This window comes from Bufo gargarizans, unplaced genomic scaffold, assembly GCF_014858855.1.
Source record: "Bufo gargarizans isolate SCDJY-AF-19 unplaced genomic scaffold, ASM1485885v1 original_scaffold_1918_pilon, whole genome shotgun sequence".
NCBI classification, from domain to species: domain Eukaryota; kingdom Metazoa; phylum Chordata; class Amphibia; order Anura; family Bufonidae; genus Bufo; species Bufo gargarizans.
In genome coordinates, this window is record NW_025334568.1 from 372 (window position 1) to 23,031 (window position 22,660).

General features: G+C 45.1%; 1 pseudogene; it reads left to right on the forward strand.

Moving 5' to 3' along the window:
• Positions 1–864: 864 nt before the first annotated feature.
• Positions 865–16,072, forward strand: LOC122923786 (annotated as a pseudogene).
• Positions 16,073–22,660: the final 6,588 nt, after the last annotated feature.

A 22,660-nucleotide genomic window follows, 5' to 3' on the forward strand; every position in this document is an offset into this window, starting at 1 on the left:
GCAGTATAACTACGCCACAAGTGACCCCATTTTGGAAAGAAGACACCCCAAGGTATTTCGTGATGGGCATAGTGAGTTCATGGAAGTTTTTATTTTTTGTCACAAGTTAGTGGAATATGAGACTTTGTAAGAAAAAAAAAATAAAAAATAAATCATCATTTTCCGCTAACTTGTGACAAAAAATAAAAAGTTCTATGAACTCACTATGCCCATCAGCGAATACCTTAGGGTGTCTACTTTCCGAAATGGGGTTATTTGTGGGGTGTTTGTACTGTCTGGGCATTGTAGAACCTCAGGAAACATGACAGGTGCTCAGAAAGTCAGAGCTGCTTCAAAAAGCGGAAATTCACATTTTTGTACCATAGTTTGTAAACGCTATAACTTTTACCCAAACCATTTTTTTTTTACCCAAACATTTTCTTTTTATCAAAGACATGTAGAACAATAAATTTAGCGAAAAAGTTATATATGGATGTCGTTTTTTTTGCAAAATTTTACTGCAGAAAGTGAAAAATGTCATTTTTTTGCAAAAAAATCGTTAAATTTCGATTAATAACAAAAAAAGTAAAAATGTCAGCAGCAATGAAATACCACCATATGAAAGCTCCATTAGTGAGAAGAAAAGGAGGTAAAATTAATTTGAGTGGTAAGTTGCATGACCGAGCAATAAACCGCTAAAGTTGTGGAGTGCCGATTTGTAAAAAAGGGCCTGGTCACTAGGGGGGTATAAACCTGTGGTCCTTAAGTGGTTAAAATGTGACATCATATACTGCTTTATGGTCATTGATATCCTTTTAAAATGTGACGTCATATCCCGCTTTATGGTCGTCATTGACACATCTGCCCCCGATTATTATATTCTAGTCTCGTATTGAAGAACTCGAGGAGGAGATTGAATCTGAGAGGGCGACTCAGGGCCAAGGCCGAAAAGCAGCGATCGGAATTGTCCCGGGAGCTGGAAGAGATCAGCGAGAGGTTGGAGGAGGCCGGGGGGGTGACCGCTACTCAGCTGGAGCTCAACAAGAAGAGGGAGACCGAATTCCAGAAGATGCGCAGGGATCTGGAGGAGGTCTCCCTGCAGCATGAAGCCACAGTGGCGGCACTGCGCAAGAAGCACGCCGACAGCGCCGCCGAGTTCGGGGAGCAGATCGACAACCTGCAGCGCGTGAAGCAGAAGCTGGAAAAGGAGAAGAGCGAGATGAGGATGGAGATCGATGACATCAACAGCAACCTGGAGTCCATGACAAAGTCTAAGGTCAGGACAGGGGAGACCGGCAGTGACCACCGGGGGGCAGTGTGGAGTGCGAAGAGTACAAGGGGGGCATTAAAGGGCCAGTCTCCTGTAAATAAAGCTTTGTCAATGTATTATGGAAAGTTCAGCAATAAGGCTGGGTGTTTTAGAGTTCAAGATCTCTGCTTGCAGTCATTGAGTCTTGTTTATACCCAGAATCTATCCAGACCTAATATTTCTCACAGCTGAGGTTTTGTTACAGTTGTATCTTATATGAACTATATGGCCTGGACTCCAGACTGATACATTGTAACACATTATCAGGATAGGCTGAAGAGCTGTACATAGACCACAGAGGATTACCCAGACTGATACATTGTAACAAACCCTTAGTTGTTGGAGTCAGACTAGGTCAGGAAGAAGTGTTTCCATTCACTAACATCAAGCAGATATATTTAAAATGGAAAAACAGGATTGAAGTTACAGCACTCTTTATGATACAATGATGAAACTTACCTGCTGCAGTAAGTGAGTTATGTCCATTTGAATTGTATGGATGTAGCAGAGATGAGTTTGTGATCATCACAGGATGTCTCTTTTTCATACCCTATTGGGGTTAATATTGGGGGTTATTGTACTCTGGAGGACAGCTAGACATTTACCTCAGTGACTTGTTGTAATACACAGCATCCCAGCAGGGCAGGGGTGCCCCAGCTCAGTGGATCCCTCAGCAAACAGCTGACCATGGGGCAGGACTCTAGTCACTGGGACACCGGCCTACTGGATCACTCTTCTGCCCCTTTAAGTGCAGTAGGTTCAAATGTAGTCCTATGGAAAGACAAAGATCACACATTGCAAGACCTTGTTGCCAAATGACAAAGTCGCCTCTGCTACCTCTGTGGGCTGAATGTAGTTAAAGGGCCTCATGTAACACTACTAAAATATTCATTCAGTTGCCCAAAGAGACCAATGTTAAAGTGAAATTTTTTTATGGGTTCTGATTGGTCTGCGGGCTGCGAACAATGACGAGCTAGAATTTGTAAGGAATATTTGCCTCTAAACGTCTCTTCCGAATCTGACAACCTCTTAGGTGAACCTGGAGAAGATCTGCCGCACCCTAGAAGACCAACTGAGCGAATTCAAGTCCAAGACTGAGGAGAACCAAAGGTCGGTGGCTGATCTCACCATGGCCAAGGCTCGTCTCCAGACCGAAACAGGTAAAAATACCATACTTGTGCCAGTCATGGAGCCGGAACTTAGGCTTACAGTATATTGGTGTGCCAAGGCTTATGGTGGTGGGCTCATGCCTATGGTGCTGGGCTCATGCTTATGGTGGTGGGCTTATGCTTATGGTGGTGGGCGGAGGCTTATGGTGATGAGCTCTGGCATATGATGGTGTGCCCAGGCTTATGGTGGTGTGCCCAGGCTTATGCTGGTGGGCTCAGGCTTATGGTGGTGGGCACAGGCTTATGGTGGTGGGCACAGGCTTATGGTGGTGGGCACAGGCTTATGGTGGTGGGCTGAGGCTAATGGTGATGAGCTCAGGCATATGGTGGTGTGCCCAGGCTTATGCTGGTGGGCTCAGGCTTATGGTGGTGGTTTCAGGCTTATGGTGATTTGCCCAGGCTTATGGTGGTGGCCTCAGACATATGGTGGTTTGCCCAAGCATATGGTGGTGTGCCCAGGCATATGTTGGTGGGTTCAGGCTTATGGTGGTGGGCTCAGGCTTATGGTGATGGGCTCAGGCATATGGTGGTGTGCCCAGGCTTATGGTGGTGTGCCCAGAAATATGGTGATGGGCTCAGGCTTATGGTGGTGTGCCCAGGCCTATGGTGGTGGGCCCAGTGATATAGTGGTGTGCCAAAGCTTATGGTGGTGTTCCCAGACAAATGGTGGTGGGCTGAGGCTTATGGTGATGGGCCCATGTACATGGTGGTTTGCCCAAGCATATGGTGGTGGTTTCATGCTTATGGTGATGTGCCCAGGCTTATGGTGGTGGCCTCAGACATATGGTGGTTTGCCCAAGCATATGATGGTGTGCCCAGGCATATGTTGGTGGGCTCAGGCTTATGGTGGTGCGCTCAGGCTTATGGTGGTGGGCTCAGGCTTACGGTGGTGGGCTCAGGCATATGGGGGTGTGCCCAGGCTTATGGTGGTGGGCCCAGGCTTATAGTGATGGGTTCAGGTTTTTGGTGGTAGGCCCAGGCTTATGGTGGTGTGCCCAGGCTTATGGTGGTGGGCTCAGGCTTATGGTGGTGGGTTCAGGCTTATGGTGGTGGGCTGAGGCTTATGATGGTGGGCTCAGGCCTATGGTAATGGGGTCAGGTTTATAGTGGTGTGCCCAAGCATTTGGTGGTGTGCCCAGGCATATGGTGGTGGGCTCAGGCTTATGGTGGTGGGCCCAGACATATGGTAGTGTGCCCAGACATATGGTGGTGTGCCCAGACATATGGTGGTGTGCCCAGACTTATGGTGGTAGGCACAGGCTTATGCTAGTGGGCTCAAGAGGATTGGGGGATGACAGACACTAGAATTTCATGCCCTGTGTTTGATTTCAGGTGAGCTGGCTCGACAGCTGGAAGAGAAGGAGTCTCTGCTGTCTCAGCTGACCAGATCGAAACAAGCTTTCACCCAGCAGATGGAGCAGCTGAAGAGAAGTCTGGAGGAAGAAGTGAAGGTGAGATGGAGGAATGGGTGTAGACTATAACCTCTAATTGCCGCTCTTGCGACTCATCTAATTGCTGCTCTTCTCTGATCCTTTCCTTCCACCAGGCCAAAAATGCCTTGGCTCACAGCTTGCAGTCATCTCGTCATGACTGTGATCTCCTGAGGGAACAATATGAAGAGGAGCAGGAGGCCAAATCAGAGCTACAGAGATCTTTGTCAAAGGCCAACGGTGAAGTGGCGCAATGGAGGACAAAATATGAGACTGATGCCATTCAGCGCACTGAGGAGCTGGAAGAAGCCAAGTAAGCACTCCTTAATATTATAACTGGTATAGGCATTTGTAAAGTTAAATTCTGGATACTATTGGATTTAAGGTGCTGTTGTCAGGAGTCTCAATGGTTAGAGCAGTATGGATTATACAGCATATATGAAGTACACTGCTGAAAGTCTATTTGCTGGGAGTCTCCACGGGTAGAGCAGTATAATGCATAATATGAATCTAGAGAAGCTGACGTCACATTCATCACTAATGTAAATGCTTCCAGTCAGAGAGCCTGCAGCATACTGATATGTAGTGTGTGTGAATGCAGTATCTTGTTGGGAGTCTCAGCGGTTAGAGCAGTATAATTCAGTATATACATCATAAAAGTAGAGGAAATACAATGTAACCTGCAATATACAGCAACATGGACCAGTGATGACAATGATCCATACTGCTCTTTAGGAAGAAGTTGGCACAGCGCCTCCAGGAGGCAGAGGAACACATTGAGGCTGTGAATTCTAAGTGTGCCTCCCTGGAGAAGACAAAGCAGAGGCTTCAGGGAGAGGTGGAAGACTTAATGATCGATGTGGAGAGGGCAAACTCCCTGGCTGCTGCTCTGGACAAAAAGCAGAGGAACTTTGACAAGGTATCCAAATGTGTAAACTGAGGAGATCAAATCTGACATTATAAAGCTGGACACATATTACATGCAAAGGGTCCAAACTAGCTGGTGTAGGTGGGATCATCCAACCATCTAATGTGTGTGGGGAGCCCTAATGGTCTCGTGATGAAGGATGGATGGGGCATGGTGGAGTTCACAATGCCTGATCCATTGGGCACTCGTATGATTATGGAGAAAGTGGGAGGAAAAACTGTTTGCTGAACAAGGGTTCTGAAGCTTTCTAATGTGTATGGTCACCTTAAGTCATAGCTTTAAGATGAAAATGCAGACCTGTGAGATAACATCTGTAATAATAGGCCTGGGCTCTGATATAATAGGCCTGGACTCTGATATGATAGGCCTGGGCAATGTAAAAGATGGCAGGGGTGAGATAGTAAGTCAGGAGTCAGAATGCTGAAAAAATAGCCAGGATCTGAGATAAGAGGTAAAGAAGTGAGATAGTAAGTCAGGGCTGTGTGATAACATCAGTAAGAGGTAATGACGTGAGATAATAAGTTAGGACGGTGTGATCAGATCAGTAAGAGGTAATGACATGAGATAATAAGTAAAGGCTGTGTGATAACATCAGATAACAGGTCAGGACGTGAGATAATAAGTAAAGGCTGTGTGATAACATCAGATAAGAGGTCAGGACGTGAGATAATAAGTCAGGGCTGTGTGATAACATCAGATAACAGGTCAGGACGTGAGATAATAAGTCAGAGCTGTGTGATAACATCAGATAATAGGTCAAGACGTGAGATAATAAGTCAGAGCTGTGTGATAACATCAGACAAGGGGTCAGGACGTGAGATATAAGTCAGGACTAGGTGATAACATCAGATAAGATGTCAGGATGTGATATAATAAGTCAGGGCTGTGTGATAACATCAGATAACAGGTCAGGACGTGAGATAATAAGTCAGAGCCGTGTGATAACATCAGATAATAGGTCAAGACGTGAGATAATAAGTCAGAGCTGTGTGATAACATCAGATAATAGGTCAAGACGTGAGATAATAAGTCAGAGCTGTGTAATATCATCAGATAACAGGTCGGACGTGAGATAATAAGTCAGGGCTGTGTGATAACATCAGACAACAGGTCAGGACGTGAGATATAAGTCAGGACTAGGTGATAACATCAGATAAGATGTCAGGACGTGATATAATAAGTAAAGGCTGTGCTGTAATGTCAGATATGAGGTCAGAATGTGAGATAATACGCCTTGGCTGTGTGATAACAGATGTTCAGGACTCTTAAATAATATGACATTTGAGGTGAGAATCTGAGATAATAGGTCAGAGCTCAGAGGTTATAATATGATCTTGGTTGTAATTCTCCTCCCCATGTTTAGATTCTGGCTGAGTGGCGCCAGAAGTACGAGGAATCTCAGTCTGAACTTGAATCCTCTTTGAAAGAATCCAGATCTTTGAGTACAGAACTCTTTAAAATGAAGAATGCTTATGAGGAGACCCTGGACCAACTGGAGACGATAAAGAGGGAAAACAAGAACCTGCAGCGTGAGTACAACACCCAAGGGTGGGCAACCATCACATCTGGTCTGTAGAACTAGGAATTGTGGGAAATACCCTCATCATGCATCTTATCATCTTACACAGAGGAGATCTCGGACCTCACTGAGCAGGTGGTCATGAGCAGTAAGACCATTCACGAGCTGGAGAAGGCCAAGAAGCAAGTCGAGATGGAGAAGAGTGAAATGCAGGCTTCACTAGAGGAAGCCGAGGTAACTTCTGACTAGTACTACAGTGGATTATGGCTGCAGTACTGTCTCTCCTCAGGAAGAGGGCGGTGAAGTCCTCCAACTCCTTAAGGATGATGTGATTTTGTTCATTTGTCACATTCCAAAAGCCATCATTTTGTATAGTATTTTTATTTTGACATCTAATAAATTATTTTTATTGGGAAATAGTGTTGTGGCGGAATTTAGTTTTGTCTTTGCATTATATATTTTTAAACATTTTAAGTTCCTTTTCCCAGTATGGGGCTAGGAAGCTTCATCACTAGCATAATGCACTGTAATACTTATGTATTACAGTGTATTATGCCAGTCATCCCTGGGCTGACAGGTATCCTGTTAGACCCTGTCACCATGAAAACCCATTGAGCCACTGCAATTGTGTTGCAGTAGTGCTGATTGTGAGTCAATGGCTCTGTTAAACCTCATTAATGGGTTATACAGACCCATGAAGACTACTCTGGCACAGCACCATTGTGACAAATGGTTCCTCTGAAGAATTCTGAGTAGAGGCAAAGGGGGTAGGTGGCTTTACTAAGGACTGGTCCCCTTTTGTCTGCAATTATTGGGGATCCCACACCCTACCAATGTTATCTTCTAACTTTATGGTAAATGAGTCCACCACTGGACCCCAATGTCTGTAAGGATAGAACCAGGATTTCGCTCACGTGTTCTTTTCATGCTCCTTTAACCCCCATGATGCTATTGAGTTGATGTGATATTATATAACTGACCCCCTATTTCACACTTGAAGGCAGCTCTGGAGCACGAAGAGGCCAAGATCCTTCGCATCCAGCTGGAACTCACCCAAGTGAAGGCTGACATTGAGCGCAGGGTGGCAGAGAAAGACGAGGAGATCGACCAGATGAAGAGGAATTACCAGAGGACCATTGAGACCATGCAGTCGGCCCTGGACTCTGAGATAAGAAGCAGGAATGAGGCAATCAGAATTAAGAAGAAGATGGAGGGTGACCTGAACGAGATGGAGATACAGCTCAGTCACTCGAACCGCCTCGCAGCAGAGGCTCAGAAATACCTGAGGACCGTTCAGGGACAACTCAAGGTAAATCTCATGTGTCCATGCAGTATTCAGGGTAGAGGATGGTGACTACTCGATCACCTAATATAGTTATAATCTCTATCATAGTAAATTATGTCCGGCTCACAGTTGTCCCCACAATAAATGCAGTATGGTACTACCCTCTTTCTTGGATGGTTGACCACTGACGATAAGCTTAGCTCCTCTGAGGTTAAGTCTAGTTCAGTCATCACAGCTCTTCATGAAAAATCATGAAGGCAGAACCCTGTAGATCTCAGCCACAGAGACAAGCTTGTAACTGATGGACATTCTTGTCCTTTCTCTCCTGATAGGATGCTCAGATCCAGCTTGATGATGCTCTCCGTAGTCAGGAGGACCTCAAGGAACAGCTTGCCATTGCTGAACGTAGAAACAACCTGATGCTGGCCGAGATCGAAGAGCTGAGAGCTTCTCTAGAACAGACCGAGAGGTCCAGGAAGGTGGCGGAACAAGAGCTCCTGGATGCCACTGAGCGCGTTCAGCTCCTGCACTCTCAGGTACAGGGATGACTTCACAATGTATTACACATAGGTCAGGATGATTCCCAGTGACTTCATTACTGGTGCACCTCCAGATCCTTCAGTGATGTGTTCACAATGCTGTGATTGTCTCCATCTTCATAAAAACTTGTTGAATGGTGGTTAGTGACCAAGATAGCGCCCCCTTGTCTAGCTCTGGCGTCATGGGGTGACTTTTAATTGTGATGGTTTTTTTCACCAGAACACAAGTCTCATCACCACCAAGAAGAAGTTGGAGACTGATATCTCACAACTCCAAGGGGATATTGAGGACGTGACCAAGGAGGCCATAAACGCTGAGGAGAAAGCAAAGAAAGCCATCACTGATGTAAGACTTGTTTTGATTCTTACACAATGGAGTTATAAACTGTCTATTACTGGCCACTTTAACGTCAATTATTGTCCTTTAAAACTTTCAGGCTGCTATGATGGCTGAGGAACTGAAGAAAGAGCAAGACACCAGTGCCCACCTCGAGAGGATGAAGAAGAATCTGGATCAGTCTGTAAAGGATCTTCAGCTGCGTCTGGAGGAAGCTGAACAGTTGGCTCTGAAGGGTGGCAAGAAACAACTTCAGAAGCTGGAGGCTAGAGTAAGTAGCAGAGAATAATTGATATAATACTACCCCCCCCTAATTTAAAAGAATATAACTACTATAATACTGCTCCTATGTACAAGAATATAACTACTATAATACTGCCTCCTATGTACAAGAATATAACTACTATAATACTGCCTCCTATGTACAAGAATATAACTACTATAATACTACCTCCTATGTACAAGAATATAACTACTATAATACTGCTCCTATGTACAAGAATATAACTACTATAATACTGCTCCTATGTACAAGAATATAACTACTATAATACTGCTCCTATGTACAAGAATATAACTACTATAACACTGCTCCTATGTACAAGAATATAACTACTATAATACTGCTCCTATGTACAAGAATATAACTACTATAATACTGCTCCTATGTACAAGAATATAACTACTATAATACTGCTCCTATGTACAAGAATATAACTACTATAATACTGCTCCTATGTACAAGAATATAACTACTATAATACTGCTCCTATGTACAAGAATATAACTACTATAATACTGCTCCTATGTACAAGAATATAACTACTATAATACTGCTCCTATGTAGCAAGAATATAACTACTATAATACTGCTCCTATGTACAAGAATATAACTACTATAATACTGCGCCTATGTACAAGAATATATACTATAATACTGCTCCTATGTACAAGAATATAACTACTATAATACTGCTCCTATGTACAAGAATATAACTACTATAATACTGCTCCTATGTACAAGAATATAACTACTATAATACTGCTCCTATGTACAAGAATATACTACTATAATACTGCTCCTATGTACAAGAATATAACTACTATAATACTGCTCCTATGTACAAGAATATAACTACTATAATACTGCTCCTATGTACAAGAATATAACTACTATAATACTGCTCCTATGTACAAGAATATACTACTATAATACTGCTCCTATGTACAAGAATATAACTACTATAATACTGCTCCTATGTACAAGAATATAACTACTATAATACTGCTCCTATGTACAAGATATAACTACTATAATACTGCTCCTATGTACAAGAATATAACTACTATAATACTGCTCCTATGTACAAGAATATATCTACTATAATACTGCTCCTATGTACAAGAATATACTACTATAATACTGCTCCTATGTACAAGAATATAACTACTATAAATACTGCTCCTATGTACAAGAATATAACTACAGTACTATAATACTGCTCCTATGTACAAGAATATATACTACTATAATACTGCTCCTATGTACAAGAATATAACTACTATAATACTGCTCCTATGTACAAGAATATAACTACTATACTGCTCCTATGATACAAGATATAATCTACTATAATACTGCTCCTATGTACAAGAATATATCTACTATAATACTGCCTCCTATGTACAAGAATATAACTACTATAATACTGCTCCTATGTACAAGAATATAACTACTATAATACTGCCCCCTATGTACAAGAATATAACTGCTATAATACTGCTCCTATGTGCAAGAATATAACTACTATAATACTGCTCCTATATACAAGAATATAACTACTATAATACTGCCTCTATGTACAAGAATATAACTACTATAATACTGCTCATATGTACAAGAATATAACTACTATAATACAGTATCTATGTGCAGGAATATAACTACTATAATACTGCTCCTATGTGCAAGAATATAACTACTATAATACTGCTCATATGTACAAGAATATAACTACTATAATACAGTATCTATGTACAAGAATATACCTACTATAATACTGCTCCTATGTACAAGAATATAACTACTATACTACTGCTCCTATGTACAAGAATATAACTACTATAATACTGCTCCTATGTACAGGAATATAACTGCTATAATACTGCCTCCTATGTACAAGAATATAACTACTATAATACTGCTCCTATGTACAAGAATATAACTACTATAATACTGCCTCCTATGTACAAGAATATAACTACTATAATACTGCCTCCTATGTACAAGAATATAACTACTACAATACTGCCTCCTATGTACAAGAATATAACTACTATAATACTGCTCCTATGTGCAAGAATATAACTACTATAATACTGCTCCTATGTACAAGAATATAACTACTATAATACTGCCTCCTATGTACAAGAATATAACTACTATAATACTGCCTCCTATGTACAAGAATATAACTACTATAATACTGCTCCTATGTACAAGAGTATAACTACTATAATACTGCCTCCTATGTACAGGAATATAACTACTATAATACTGCTCCTATGTACAGGAATATAACTACTATAATACTGCTTCTATGTACAAGAATATAACTACTATAATACTGCCTCCTATGTACAAGAATATAACTACTATAATACTGCCTCTATGTACAGGAATATAACTACTATAATACTGCTCCTATGTACAGGAATATAACTACTATAATACTGCCTCCTATGTACAGGAATATAACTACTATAATACCGCCTCCTATGTACAAGTGTATAAGTGCACTAAAACCGCCCCCTGTGGGCTGCTTCTTCTTCCATCTCACTACTCCCTTCTTGTCCTGCAGGTGAGAGAACTGGAGTCAGAGTTGGATTTGGAGCAGAGGAGAAGTGCAGATTTCATTAAGGGCATGAGGAAGTTTGAGAGACGGGTGAAGGAGCTCTCCTTCCAGGTAAGATATATTTCGGGGATCTTTTTTTATTCTCCTTCAGGACGTCTTATTATCGTTCTCCTCCTTTTCTTCAGGCTGAGGAGGACAGGAAGAACAATATGAGGCTCCAGGATCTGGTTGATAAGCTGCAGCTGAAAGTGAAGGCCTACAAGAGGCTGACCGAGGAGGCGGTGAGTACGAGCAGTGAGGGGACCCACAGCTTCAGAAGACTCCACTGAACAGCATCTCAGGGGTTAAATCTTCAGGAACGTTCACTAACTGCTTTTACTATTCCTGCATTAGACCACAGTTTATACTGCAGTCACATCCAGAGCTGCATTCATAACTGTGCAGCTACATTGTGTCTTATCCAGTGACATCCAGAGCTGCAATAATAATTCTACAATTACATCATGTCTCATAGGCTAGTTACATTCAGAGCTGCTATCATAATCCTGCAGTTGCATCGCGTTTTACAATCCAGTCACATCCAGAGCTGAATTCATAATTCTGCTGGTACATTATGTTTTATAGTCCAGTCACATCCAAAGCTGCAATAATAATTCTGCTGTTACCTTATGGCTTATAGTCCAATCACATCCAGAGCTGCAATCTTAATTCTGCAATTAGATCATCTTGTTACAATCAGATCTGCTATTCAAATTCTGCAGTTACATTATCTTTTATAATCCATTCACATCCAGAGCTGCATTCACAATTCACATTGTTTTAGTATACAGTTGCACAGAGAGCTGCACGCAGTAGCTTAATTACCTGATGCTTTATTACACTGCATTTGGAGATTATTAATGACTGGCTTTCTACATCACTACACGTATGCTGTATCGGCAGCAGGCGGCAGTGAAAGCTCCTGTAGTGGTGGAATACTGAGCACAGCTCTGGATGTGACTGCGGTTTTAAACCATGAGTGCAGCTCTGGCTGTGACTGGAGAATAAGAATTGTGAATTCAGCTCTGGATGTGACTAGAGTAGATTATGTCATTCAGGATCAGTACTTGCTCAGCATTATGTATTGATGCCGCTGATTAACCCTTTCATGTTTTCTTTACTGTCTGCAGGAAGAAAGTACCAACACCCACTTGTCTAAGTGCAGAAGGGTCCAGCACGAACTGGAGGAGGCCGAGGAGCGGGCGGACATCGCCGAGTCCCAAGTCAACAAGCTGCGGCTGAAGACTCGAGAAACCGTCACCACAAAAGTAGGTTCCCTTTGCTCAGCAGCAGTAATGAGGAGCAGTAGTGGATGTACAGCGCCCCCGCCTGGTGAGGGAGGACCTGTGCACGGCTCTGCAGTGGTGGACTACATAGACCATAGGCCTTACACTCCTCCCAGACCTCCCTCTTCTCCTTAGGCCTCATGCACATGACCGTATGTATTTTGCGGTCCGCAAAACATATGGATGACGTGCGTGTGCATTCTGTATTTTGCGGAATGGAACAGCCGACCCTAACAGAACAGTTGCGGAACGGAAATACAGACATACGGAAATGGAATGCACACGGAGTACCTTCCGTTTTTTTTTTTGCAGACCTGTTGAAATTAATGGTTCCGTATATGGTCCGTAAAAAAATAAAAGGAACGGACATGGAAAGAAAATTCGTTCGTGTGCATGAGGCCTTACCCTGCCATGCTGGAACTTTTCCGTGCCACTAATTTCTACCAGAATCCACAATGAGTCCGTGGCACAAATTAACACCCATAAATCACCCATGGTGGACCCCCTAAATAATGACCCAGAGCGGAGCCCCTAAATAATGACCCAGGGGGAACCCCCTAAATAATGGCCCAGGGGGGACCCCCTAAATAATGGCCCAGGGCGGACCCCCTAAATAATGGCCCAGGGCGGACCGCCTAAATAATGGCCCAGGGGGACCCCCTAAATAATGGCCCAGGGGGACCCCCTAAATAATGGCCCAGGGCGGACCCCCTAAATAATGGCCCAGGGGGGACCCCCTAAATAATGGCCCAGGGCGGACCCCCTAAATAATGACCCAGGGCGGACCCCCTAAATAATGACCCAGGGCAGACCCCCTAAATAATGACCCAGGGCGGACCCCTAAATAATGGCCCAGGGCGGACCCCCTAAATAATGGCCCAGGATGGACCCCCTAAATAATGGCCCAGGATGGACCCCCTAAATAATGGCCCAGGATGGACCCCCTAAATAATGACCCAGGGCGGACCCCCTAAATAATGGCCCAGGATGGACCCTCTAAATAATGACCCAGGGGGGACCCCCTAAATAATGACCCAGGGGGGACCCTCCTAAATAATGGGCGGACCCCCTAAATGATGGCCCAGGGCGGACCCCCTAAATAATGGCCCAGGGCGGACCCCCTATATAATGACCCAGGGCGGACCCCCTAAATAATGGCCCAGGGCGGAATCCCCCAAATAATGAATAATGACCCAGGGGGGACCCCCTAAATAATGGCCCAGGATGGACCCCCTAAATAATGGCCCAGGATGGACCCCCTAAATAATGGCCCAGGATGGACCCCCTAAATAATGGCCCAGGATGGACCCCCTAAATAATGGCCCAGGGTGGACCGCCTAAATAATGGCCCAGGGCGGACCCCCTAAATAATGACCATGGGCAGACACCCTAAATAATGGCCCAGGGGGGACCCCCTAAAAAATGGCCCAGGGGGGACCGCCTAAATAATGACCCAGGGGGACCCCCTAAATAATGACCCAGGGCGGACCCCAAAATAATGGCCCAGGGCGGACCCCCTAAATAATTAGAAGAGATATGAGAACCGCACTCTGGTACTCAGCGTTCAGGTGCCAATCACGGGCTATAGATAGCCAATATATATAAAAGTAAAATTGAGGCACACAGTATTCACGATTTGCAAATAGGGCATGGACCCAGGGCGGACCCCTAAAGCCCCCTGATGTCAGGCACCAGATCCTCCCAGCGGCTCCTCCTCCCTCCTGTCCCTTGAGGACCTTTAGGGCTGTTTCACACGAGCGGATGCCGTACGTGACATCCGCTGCGTGAATGAGAGCCAAGCCCCGTTCCGGACAGCAGAGACACGGAGCAGTAACATGACTGATAACGCTCCGCGCCTCTCTGTGATCTCTTTACTACGAAATCACGGTGACAGCTTTATCTCTCTGTGATTTCATAGTAAAGAGGTCACAGAGAAGCACGGAGCATTATCAATCATGTTACTCTCCGTGTCTCTGCTGTCCGGAGCCGGGCTTGGCTGTCAGTCACGCAGCGGGTGTCACGCACGGCATCTGCTCGTGTGAAACAGCCCTTAGAGGTCATGTGACCACCTGTAGGTCCTTCAGCAGGTGCAGCTGTGTCACAGTTCTTGCCACGATTCATGGAGAAAACTGGAAAACTGCAATTTTAATGAGGAGCAAACTGAGCAAAAAACTAATTGTGAGTGCAGCTCTGGGTGTGAATAAGGTGTAAAACTGAGCAAAAAAAACATTGTGAAATCATTGGGAGTGCAGAACTGCATGTGACTGGAGTACAATAATTGTGAAAGTAATTCTGGTTGTGACTGTAGAATAAGAACTGAGAATGTAGCTCTGGGTGTGACTGGAGTATAAGAATTGTTACTGTAGCTCTGGGCTTGATACAGAGTATAATCATTGTTACTGCAGCTCTGGGTGTGATAGAGAGTATAATAATTGTTACTACAGCTCTGGATGTGACTGGAGTATAATAATTGGTACTACAGCTCTGGGTGTGACAGGGAATATAATTATTGCTACTACAGCTCTGGGTGTGACGAATATAATAATTGTTACTGCAGCTCTGAGTGTGACTGGAGTATAAGAATTGTTAGGTGTGACTGGAGTTTAATAAGAATTGTTACTGCAGCTCTGGGTGTGACTAAAGTATAAAAAGTTGTGGCTGTAGCTCTGGATGCAGTTGGAGTATAGTAATTGTGAATGCAGTTGTGTAATGAACTGGAATATACCAATTGTAAATGCAGCTTTGGATTAGATTGCAGTATTAAAAAAAATGGAATGCAGCTCTGGTTGTGACTGGAGTAAAATAATTGTGAATGCAGCTCTGGTTGTTACTGGAGTATTAGAATTGTGAATGCTGCTCTTGATGTGACTAGAGTATAAGGGTGAGATCCATTATGTTTCCTTGCTGTACATTATGGGCTTCGGTTGCTTTTTTTAATCTGTTTCCTTTGTGTTTTTAAGGTTTTTATGACGACCCAGGAATAAGCCGCAGACGGGAAGATGGCGGCGCTGAGGTGCACATAATGTGTATTACCCCGGAGGGCGCGGCCTGCATCCACAGGACCAGAATAAATTAACGGCTCGGTGAGGACGGAGTACAGAGGCGCAGTATGGCGGGTGACATTGGTCACTACCTTCACAGCCTCACCCCATAGAAGTCAAAGGAAGTGCATCCAGCAGCAAAGGGATTGCGCCAGTCTCCGGATGATGGGGGTGACGGTGTGTGCGGCCATGATTCCGGGTGAGCCAGCATCACTGCCCTGGGGGGTCCTCATTACGCTAAACCCTCTAATAATGAGAGCCACCGACCCCTGCCGCTAATTTATTAGGTCCGGCCGTGTAGGGCGCCCTTCACGCTGCGGCCGCCAGTGTCCCCGAAATAAAGGTGTAAAAACTGATGGCTGCTCCTTTAATCGAGTTGTCGCCTGTTTGTATAAATATACACACGCGTTATACCGCCCTGCCGGACATCGGCGGCTTAGCACGGCTATACAGCCAAACTTTCGATGCGGATTTGAGGCGGAATGTGGTTTTTAAAAATTGCGAGCAAGAAAAAGAAACACCCCATGTAAATGAGCACATCTTTTTCCCATTGAAATCAGTGGGAGGCGTATAGCAAATATTGTGTGAACTCCCCCTAAAACGCCGTGCCACCGGAGGGAGCTCCAGAGCTGTCCCTGACCAGCCTCGCTCTCCCGCAGAGCTTACACTCGTTTTAGGGAGAGTTCACATCACTGTTCTTATGATTCTTCAGAAGAACAGAAAAAAAAACGGAACCTATACAAAAAAACGGATCCTGCGCATCTCTTCTGCACATTTGGTTTTCCATCGTTAGCCGCCATGCAGGACTTTTTTTTCCTTCTATAAAAACAGATCCTAGACGGAAATGTGAATGATGGATGCTCAGGATCCGTTTTTTTCTTTGTTTTCAAGTTCTTCTGAAGATCAGAACGGGAAACGCTGGTGTGAACTGTGCCTTACCGGCAGCTTTTATTGTTTATTAGGACTATAGCGACCAATCAGATTTTAGCCCTTATTTCTCATTTGCTCCCATAGCAACCAATCAAATTTCAGGTCATATTTTTAGGGACCAACCAATGTGAGAACAGCTCTTTATCCCAAAGCAGCCAATCAGATATCAGTCCTTATTTTCCATTACCAGCCATGGCAACCAGTCAGATTTAAGCTCTTATCTCTTAACTGGACCCTGGCAACCAATCAGACTCCTGCATCTATTCCACATTTGCACATAGCAACCAATCAGACTCCAGCTCCTATTCCACATCTATCACACAACAACCAATCAGACTCCAGCTCGTATTCCTCATTTATCCCATAGAAACCAATCAGACTCCAGATCTTACTCCTTATTTATCCCACAGCCACCAGTCAGACTCCAGCTCCTATTCCACATCTATCACACAGCAACCAATCAGACTCCAGCTCCTATTCCACATCTATCACACAGCAACCAATCAGACTCCAGCTCCTATTCCACATCTATCACACTGCAACCAATCAGACTCCAGCTCTTATTCCTCATTTATCACATAGCAACCAATCAGACTCCAGCTCTCATTCCTCATTTATCCCATAGCAACCAATCAGACTCCAGCTCTCATTCCTCATATATCCCATAGCAACCAATGAGACTCCAGCTCGTATTCCTCATTTATCCCATAGCAACCAATCAGACTCCAGCTCTCATTCCTCATTTATCCCATAGCAACCAATCAGACTCCAGCTCTTATTCCTCATTTATCCCATAGCAACCAATCAGACTCCAGCTCTAATGTTAGCTGTAACCTGATTGGCTGCTATCAGTGGATCCTCCCTCTCCCTTGCATTACCATTGTCCGCTCTCCCCTGTGGTACACAGGTCTGGGGCAGCGGTTGCCGTGTTGTCGCTGCTGCCGCCGTCCCCTGTTATTTGTACGGAGAGTTGTCGGCCGGGGCCCCGGCGCTATTCTCAGCCTGCTCATATATAGACATGAGAGTCTCCGGAATGTTCTGTCTCACAAGGAGGAAACATAAGACAATTTATTAAAAATATATCTGGGATAATCTCCCGAGGACGGAGGCCAAGATCCCAGCGCGTAACCCAAGTCCTGACAACTGTGGACGAAAGCTGCGCCTAAAAATATCCCCTGAGGGACCCCCCGCCCCCCAAGATGTCTTATACTTCACCTGAAGACGCGGGCTATAGGTCAATGGAGAACGGTGCAAAACACCAGCAATACTGTAACTACACCAGAGTAAACTAAATGTTACATAGGACTGCAGGTCACATCTCCATGATCTGTGCTGTTACATAGGACTGCAGGTCACAATTTTATGATGTGTGGTGTTACATAGGACTGCAGATCACAACTACTGCATGATCTGTGGCGTTACATAGGACTGTAGGTCACAACTACTATATGATCTGTGGTGCTATATATGACTGCAAGACACAAAAACAACATTATCTGTTGTGTTACATAGGACTACAAGACACAAATACTACATTATGTGTGGTGTTACGTAGGACTGCAGACAACATCTACTACATTATTTGTACTCAAAGTTACCTCTGTTATCTGTGATGTAGGACAGGTAGAGAGCAGTACAGTACATGTAGAGAGCAGTACAGTGCATGTAGTACAGGTAGATAGCAGTACAGTACATGTAGTACAGGTAGAGGGCAAGTACAGTACATGTAGTACAGGTAGAGAGCAGTACAATACATGTAGTACAGGTAGAGGGCAGTACAGTACATGTAGTACAGGTAGAGGGTAGTACAGTACATGTAGTACAGGTAGAGGGCAGTACAGTACATGTAGTACAGGTAGAGAGCAGTACAGTAAATGTAGTACAGGTAGAGGGCAGTACAATACATGTAGTACAGGTAGAGGGCAGTACAGTACATGTAGTACAGGTAGAGAGCAGTACAGTAAATGTAGTACAGGTAGAGGGCAGTACAATACATGTAGTACAGGTAGAGAGCAGTACAGTACATGTAGTACAGGTAGAGAGCAGTACAGTAAATGTAGTACAAGTAGCAATACATGTAGTACAGGTAGAGGGCAGTACAGTACATGTAGTACAGGTAGAGAGTAGTACAGTGCATGTAGTACAGGTAGAGGGTAGTACAATACATGTAGTACTGGTAGAGGGCAGTACAGTACATGTAGTACAGGTAGAGGGCAGTACAGTGCATGTAGTACAGGTAGAGGGCAGTACAGTACATGTAGTACAGGTAGAGGGCAGTACAGTGCATGTAGTACAGGTAGAGGGCAGTACAGTACATGTAGTACAGGTAGAGGGCAGTACAGTGCATGTAGTACAGGTAGAGGGCAGTACAGTACATGTAGTACAGGTAGAGGGCAGTACAGTACATGTAGTACAGGTAGAGGGCAGTACAGTGCATGTAGTACAGGTAGAGGGCAGTACAGTGCATGTAGTACAGGTAGAGGGCAGTACAGTACATGTAGTACAGGTAGAGGGCAGTACAGTGCATGTAGTACAGGTAGAGGGCAGTACAGTGCATGTAGTACAGGTAGAGGGCAGTACAGTACATGTAGTACAGGTAGAGGGCAGTACAGTGCATGTAGTACAGGTAGAGGGCAGTACAGTACATGTAGTACAGGTAGAGGGCAGTACAGTGCATGTAGTACAGGTAGAGGGCAGTACAGTACATGTAGTACAGGTAGAGGGCAGTACAGTGCATGTAGTACAGGTAGAGGGCAGTACAGTACATGTAGTACACAATTTACACCAGTTAGTGTAGATTTAGTTCTAGGTGCACAGACTGCTGGAGACAGAAAACCTCCTTTCCCACTGTGGAGAATCCCTTTAAATTATTTATTATTGAGATGCTGCAGACAAAACTGTATACCTCCAGACTCACTCCTCACAGCATTTCACCGCTCCTGGTGTCCTGCAGGCAGCCATCGGTTTCCTTGTCTTCTCCCACGGTGCGCAGCGTAGACTGCAATGTGTCCTGTACTGGGGAACATTAAGTGCATGAGGAATGTGGAGCATCTGGAGCAGCAGAGGCCGCGGAGCTGACATTTCCTATCTGTAACCCGAGAAACGTCCTGAACTTCATGAGACGAAACCTCAAAGGGAATGAAACGCGTCCTGTGCCCTGAGGACAACAGCGTCTGTTATACACCTTACATTATAGTATTAATCTATTACTGCTGACAACCTGCCTGTATATCATGTCTGAGAGGTAGTCACAGCCCCGCCCCCTGCTGATGACATCACTGATATAATGACATGTGATCAGACATGAGATCCACACTCCTTATACTACAGGAACATCTATTACTGCTGACAACCTGCCTGTATATCCTGTCTGAGAGGTAGTCACAGCCCCGCCCCCTGCTGATGACATCACTGATATAATGACATGTGATCAGACATGAGACCCACACACCTTATACTACAGGAACATCTTTTACTGCTGACAACCTGCCTGTATATCATGTCTGAGAGGTTGTCACAGACCCGCCCCCTGCTGATGACATCATTGATATAATGACATGTGATCAGACATGAGATCCACACTCCTTATACTACAGGAACATCTTTTACTGCTGACAACCTGCCTGTATATCATGTCTGAGAGGTTGTCACAGCCCCGCCCCATGCTGATGACATCACTGATATAATGACATGTGATCAGACATGAGACCCACACACCTTATACTACAGGAACATCTATTACTGCTGACAACCTGCCTGTATATCCTGTCTGAGAGGTAGTCACAGCCCCGCCCCCTGCTGATGACATCACTGATATAATGACATGTGATCAGACATGAGACCCACACACCTTATACTACAGGAACATCTTTTACTGCTGACAACCTGCCTGTATATCATGTCTGAGAGGTTGTCACAGACCCGCCCCCTGCTGATGACATCATTGAAAGGGACTATTACAATAAATAGGATATTGGCAAAATATACTGCCCCAGCAGAACCAGATACCACAGTGCAGCACAATATACTGCCCCAGCAGAACCAGATACCACAGTGCAGCACAATATACCGCCCCAGCAGAACCAGATACCACAGTGCAGCACAATATACTGCCCCAGCAGAACCAGATACCGCAGTGCAGCACAATATACTGCCCCAGCAGAACCAGATACCACAGTGCAGCACAATATACTGCCCCAGCAGAACCAGATACCACAGTGCAGCACAATATACCGCCCCAGCAGAACCAGATACCACAGTGCAGCACAATATACTGCCCCAGCAGAACCAGATACCACAGTGCAGCACAATATACCGCCCCAGCAGAACCAGATGCCACAGTGCAGCACAATATACTGCCCCAGCAGAACCAGATACCACAGTGCAGCACAATATACTGCCCCAGCAGAACCAGACACCACAGTGCAGCACAATATACCGCCCCAGCAGAACCAGATACCACAGTGCAGCACAATATACTGCCCCAGCAGAACCAGATACCACAGTGCAGCACAATATACTGCCCCAGCAGAACCAGACACCACAGTGCAGCACAATATACTGCCCCAGCAGAACCAGATACCACAGTGCAGCACAATATACCGCCCCAGCAGAACCAGATACCACAGTGCAGCACAATATACTGCCCCAGCAGAACCAGATACCACAGTTCAGCACACTATACTGCCCCAGCAGAACCAGATACCACAGTGCAGCACACTATACTGCCCCAGCAGAACCAGATACCACAGTGCAGCACAATATACTGCCCCAGCAGAACCAGATACCACAGTGCAGCACACTATACTGCCCCAGCAGAACCAGATACCACAGTGCAGCACAATATACTGCCCCAGCAGAACCAGATACCACAGTTCAGCACACTATACTGCCCCAGCAGAACCAGATACCACAGTGCAGCACACTATACTGCCCCAGCAGAACCAGATACCACAGTGCAGCACAATATACTGCCCCAGCAGAACCAGATACCACAGTGCAGCACACTATACTGCCCCAGCAGAACCAGATACCACAGTGCAGCACAATATACTGCCCCAGCAGAACCAGATACCACAGTGCAGCACAATATACCGCCCCAGCAGAACCAGGTACCACAGTAAAACACAATGTACTGCCACCTATGCCACAGAATTCATCTGTATCACTGGAGGGCACCTGCGGCCAGGGGCATAAGTACCTGGTGCTCCTTGCATTAATTAATGCTCAGAGCATCAGACCGTTATGTACCCGGCCAGCAGCTGTGAGGACGGCTCAGATGGCCCCTTGAGAATTGGCCCACCGGGAAATTTCTCTGTATGGTCTATGTCCAGTCCATCTCTGGAAGTGAAGCCATCTGGGAAGCCCTGGCATGTAATGAGTTAATGAGGAGGCCAGTGATGACATATGCAGGTGGTGCGCCCCCCGCAGGCCGTATACAGCGCTGTCCGCTCAGTGTTTACTGCTCCCACCAGCTGGGCACTCATATCAGAGAGGTGTCAGGGCGGCCCCATCACTTACATATGAGGGGCACGCCCTATACATGCCTATACACTAATAATATGTGACCCCCTGCGCCCGCTTCACTCAGCGCTAATGACGGGTCACAGGGTCAGGTACACGGCGGGCTGCGGTGAAGCTGTGAGACGACAGTGATGACATTATTACACACCGTGACCTCTAATATGGCCGCAGCTCCCAGACGGGTTGTCAGTTGTCACCCTGCTCTCCACAAACCCAAAGGACAAATCTGACCGGTGGTAATCTCACACAAAGTATAACTCCCATCATCACTCTCTGCAGGAGCATCATAACGCGTCCACATTCGTATCACTCCCATCATCCCTCACCCATGAGTTTATAATCTCACACATACTACTCCCATCATCCCTGGCGGCAGAGCGGTACGTGGCTGATTATATATAGAGGGGGGTCGGGTTCCCTCCCGCTTTGGTGGTGATCTGGAGGTGATAAGTGTCTTTCCATTAATATAAGCCGTGACGAGGGGGCGGCCG